The sequence below is a fragment of the Mizuhopecten yessoensis genome, unplaced genomic scaffold, assembly GCF_002113885.1.
Source record: "Mizuhopecten yessoensis strain PY_sf001 unplaced genomic scaffold, ASM211388v2 scaffold2249, whole genome shotgun sequence".
Taxonomy (NCBI): Eukaryota; Metazoa; Mollusca; class Bivalvia; order Pectinida; family Pectinidae; genus Mizuhopecten; species Mizuhopecten yessoensis.
In genome coordinates, this window is record NW_018404452.1 from 702340 (window position 1) to 707886 (window position 5547).

A 5547-nucleotide genomic window follows, 5' to 3' on the forward strand; every position below is an offset into this window, starting at 1 on the left:
GGGGGGGGGGGGGGGGGGGGGGGGGGGGGGGGGGGCTTCGTTGCACTTTTATATTTCGAACACTGTTATTGACTTCTTTTTCCATCTTTTTTTCCCCCAAATGTTTCGCAAGAACTGATTTATCAAAGCTATTGTCATGGTTGTCATGGTTACATCTTGTGTCGGTGGAACAGTGGTCCTGAAAACATTGCTAGTTAATGCTTGATATCTTCTGGGGATTTACATGACGTGTAGGATGTGTAAAGAAGGCGGGTCACTCAGCCTTTGTGACGTGTAACGCCACAGGCCGGGGTCACTGATTCACGTGGCGGAGACAAATGATGTGGTTTGTGAAGGCGATGACGGAGGAAATGACTTGATCGGTGTCGTTTAGGGACTGCTTCATTTATTATAACTCCACGAGATAATGCCAGGGGACATAACCGTGACTTGTAACACGGACTTGGATAGCAAACTCCGTGCTTGTACATGTAATTTGAACAGCCTTTTTTAGAGCTACGACTTAACAGTAGTTTAAACATACTTTATTGTACAAATATACAAATGGATTGGACAACAAGTTATTTCATCTTAATACAGTCCTTTTTTTTTTTTTTTTTTTTTTTTTTTTTTTGCACTCAGTGTTAATCATTCAGCATCATCAATAACAATACCGTGACAGTGTGCGTTTTCCTTATTATTTGTACAGTCCTCTCCTCAATACATATGGTAAAAAATAATGAATATATATGTTTTTGGAGGAACGGGCCCGAGAATGATAGGGTGGAGAAGGAAGGGGGGGGGGGGGGGGGGGGGGGCGGGGGCTAAATTATAAATTATACCAATTTCATGACATGTAGCCTGGTAGAGTAATTTCATAATGAACAATATCAATGTAACAAAGAAATCAGGCCAAATAATGAATCAAATAAATAAAAATGAGGAAAATAATTATAGTTGTCAAAACCTATTGCTGGATTTGATGTAATGATGCACATGTCTAAAAATTGTTGTATTAATTTTAACCGAAAGTAAAGTATTTCCAAACAAAATAATTTTAACGACTTAGCAGTAGATGTCTAGAGTATTAGTTATAATGGTTCTTGTTCTCTAACGAGTCGATCACGTGGAGTCACGCCGATAGGACCGAGATCTGAGGAACCTTACCACATATTTGACCGTTAGCAGGATAATTATTATTTACGTCCTGCGACGATGACTCTGGAAATCTGTCCAGTATCTCAATAAATAACATAAAAACATCAGCTTTCTTGATGTTTTAGTTTAAATAAATTATATTCCAAACAAAAGTCAACTTACTTAGGTCCTTTCCGTAACCTATACATATATACAAAATTAGTGTCACGTGAAAGCCTAAAAAGGTTTTATATAGGAACATTTTCAAGTTATAATTGGGCTACAGCAAAATAGGTAAGAATGGGGTTAGGCACACCAACGTATAGTTTTTGAGATATTTACTTGAGATTGCATGTGTGATTTTCCTAAGCGTGTCGGCGGCGTAAGTAATTCGCAAGTTTTCACAAGTTTTTATTTCACTCAGCCACACTTTAGTGTGGTACAAGAGGTCACATTAATACAAATACAACATCTTATTCTGTATAACTTATGATATAACAGGATTTACAGCATAATAAATATTTTCAATGTTGTTTCTAGAAATCTACAAACTTTTTTAAGGAGAACAGTGTTGCATATTTGAAACATTCCTTTCATTTTCACGGTCGTCGGATAATTATAGTAATACTTAGGTATATATTTTTGCCTCAGTTCCGTGATCTGACTGTTATTACAAATAAGTAAATAATGGAATTCGTCGCCAACATCGATGTTACAGAGAGGACATATTCTAGTTTCCCTTGGTACACCTGTCCATCTTCCTGTGNTTTAGCAGTCTGCCACTAACACCACTTTTCCAAAGTTTATACCAAAGTTTATCATGTGTTACACTATCAAAAGCTTTGCTGTAATCTACAAATACGCAATACAGCCTTTTAGGTATTCCTTCTGGACGATATTGTGACGTCATAATTCCATTTTTGAATAACTTGATCCTGTAACTTAGATTTAAGTATATTTTTCAGGAGCGGCTTGCTAACAGTACATGTTTCTTGGAATATCCATACATCGTTCATTCCCGAGTTACCTAGTAATTCTTTATATTTTGCAACCATTTAAACTTAATGGCGTTATTTTCCTGTAACTTGTACATGATTTTGTAAATTTTGCCTGAGAGCTTATCATGACAAGTGACTAGATTATACCAAAACATTATCATTTTTTCAATTAATTTCATTTTATACCTCATCTATACACACATATATCCTTCTGTTTTTCTAAAGTTCAATCACATCCCGTGCCGCGTTTGTCTTTCTTCTGTGTCACTCCGAGTCCTTCTGTGAATTCCTGCCGTACGTACTTAGCCGACTAGATTAGGGAAACCAGACACGTGCTCTTTATTATATGGTTAAGGTTATTATAGGAATGGATAGCTTTATATTAGACAGATAAACGATAAGATTGAAGTTAATACACAGAGATCGTTGTTGATGGAAAAATGGAGAGGGGCTGGAGTGAGAGAGAAGGTGATCATTCCCGGTTTACCAGCTACCTAGGAGAAGACAGCTCAAACGCGCTGTTACTCTGAAAACGTCTTCCTCGAGTCATCACTTTATGCAGTGTAACCAAGGTAGCGTCATTAATTAGTTTTTTTCACACAGTTCATGAGCGTTTGACGATGACTCGTCGCATTGGGATCACCCTTGCAACTGTGTGGGAGGTAAATAATTAATCAGTCCTGTGTGATGCAGACAGTGAGGTCTGGACCCTCGGGATACGATTTTTGAAGGTGAGCACTCGGCACAACCTCGTGCAAAGCTTCAAAAACCTTACCGTGGGTTGAGAATTTTCTGTGTTAAACTCTGTTAACAGTCTGACTAGTGATAGAAAGGCCACAACTATAGTTTGTGTCACTGAGGATTGGTGACCCCGCCATCAAATTATTTATGTCTGGGATTACAACAATAGTTCTGTGGACAGGCGTAACTGTGGCTGGGTCAATGGATAGCTCGGGGTCCTCTAAAGTTGATATGACGTCATCTTTGACCTCTAACTTGTCCTGTGTGTCCGTTCTGCCTCGCTTGTTTGTGAAAGGAACGTCATATGATTTGATACGAGAGCGATGCATGCTAATTAATTACCTCGCGTTGTACCAAACCCTGGGCCCGTATTTGTGAAACCGTTCTCATACTCCAGCATGAACTCTGTACTCACATCAACTATCTTGTAACTTGCTTAAAGCATGTCACACCGCCAAAGAGTTAAGTGTAAATAAACAGTAAGTATTTCCTAAATTCTTTTAAATCATTGATAATAAGTGGGTTTTTTAATAATTTATTCCCGAAACAAGAAATTAGGATCGAGCACAGAATCTGAGTTTAAGCACGAGAACTAGGTCATGAATACCGGCCTAAATGTTGTCACTTTGTGATTGGTTATTACATAGGTTTCCGCTAGATTTTACCAACACGTGTTGTGGTTATTTCATTAGTAAACTAAATTCAAAAGAAAAATGTCACAATGGTAAACACAGATTCGTACTCAGCATCAATAAAATTAAACAGTTTAACGATACCATTATAATATTGTCGACAACTTTAACATGTGAAGGAAAAATGCCACCTCCAAAAATGGTGCTGAATGGAAGGGATCTGAAGTCTTGAAATTTGCCCCGCCCAACTTTCTCTCTGCGATAATCGCCTTTCTGATGGTTGCAGAAAAAACTGCTGGAAAATGTTGAAATATGGATATTTTTTCTTCAAATGATCTTTAAAATACACGTGAAATGTGTCCTCCCAGCACAGACATGGTCTATGGTTCCCTCCACACTATATATTATATCTATAATATACTGTGTAATTCGTTTCCATACAAACTCCGCAGTATGGAAATAGGGCGACATATTATTTGAAAGCACAAAGTGGTTATCATATCACAACTTATTGGTCATTTTTAACCTCTAGATGAGATGAAACATAAGTTTTTTTCTTACATCTTCCATAAGATTTATCAGTCCTACCCAGATATGATATTTGTTGTTCTATTATTATGAAAAGGCGCCAGGTGAATTGAGATAAAAAAATAAAAATAAAAGCGTTGCATGATTAAATTTCAAGAGATGCTGTCATTATTCTTTAATTTGGAATATCGACAGGCTACTATGTAATGTTATCGAAAAACCCTAATTCACAATTCAATAGTTACATTGTGATTTTCTTGCGCCAGATATTATTTTTTTATATCACTCGGACACACGTTGGTGTGTAAAACATCTTTTAACCGCCCTATATAATTTCAAAAGACTCTAAGACGCTTCACAACACATAATAGGATTCTTGCAGTGACAGTTATAAATAAAGTAGATAAAAAGCATACAAACCATGGGTTACGCTCCCTGCACGTATCGTCAGTGAGCGTGACTCCTGGATACCGATGATGGCATTTTACATCAGGAACAAGTTATTTATCTCCATATAATTACACAGTTACAGGTGGTGTGTGCATGACGTTTGCACAAAAGAGCCTAAAATGCAGACGTAAACAGGTGGTGTTTAAAATCCTTCCGAGCTTTTGACTGACCGAAACCCTTCCAAAATATATGTGAACAGATTAATATATTCATTTTTTTTCGGGATTTTATACAGTTTAACTTACATGTACATGCACATGTCCAAAATTCTTCCAAATTATTGACAACATGTGTTTGTTTATAAAGTTATCAGCGAAACAAAAGTTTGGGCTTGAGCACAGAATATGAGTTTTAGCATGAGAACGGTTTCATGAATATGGGCCATGGTGTTTACATCTTATATTTATACATGCTTGACATATTTGCTTTAAAATCCCACATTTTATCACTACTTCGCCGAGAGTAATTACTTTTACCGCCTGACGGATTCTTTCTTATGTAAACACAGTAGATTGCAATCAATAGCTACGAGTTCCCAGGTAATTGTATGTAGAAATATTTCAGGTAACTTTGAGTGTTGAAAAAAACTTACCTCTAGAGGTCCATGACTTAGATTACAACTAAGGAACATAAAAACTGCGTGGTTTGTTAAAGATTATAACTAGTGGTGATACATCTCAGTTAACAGAAGAAGAAAAGGAAGGGTGTGATATAAGTCCTGACTGATATTTGTAAAGTGGGTCCTTTGGATTGATAAAATATGCCGGTTTGAATAAAATGCGTAACGAATAATTGAAAATTATGGGGAAATGTGTAGCGATTTCTCCTATAATTTCACTTTCTGTGGCTTATTGCATCGAGTAAAGATGTATTATTTTCGTTCAGTGCCATTGTAAAATCGTCGAGCTCTGAGATAATGAGAACTTATAGAACAGAGTCGATTTTTATTTTGATTACAGGTATAACTTTATTGCCATCATCGAGAAAAGGTGTTGACGTAAAAGATCTATTGATCAGCTGTGTGTTACATTCATCTGTAGATACCAGGTGGTAGACTGTAGATACCAGGTGGTAGACTGTAG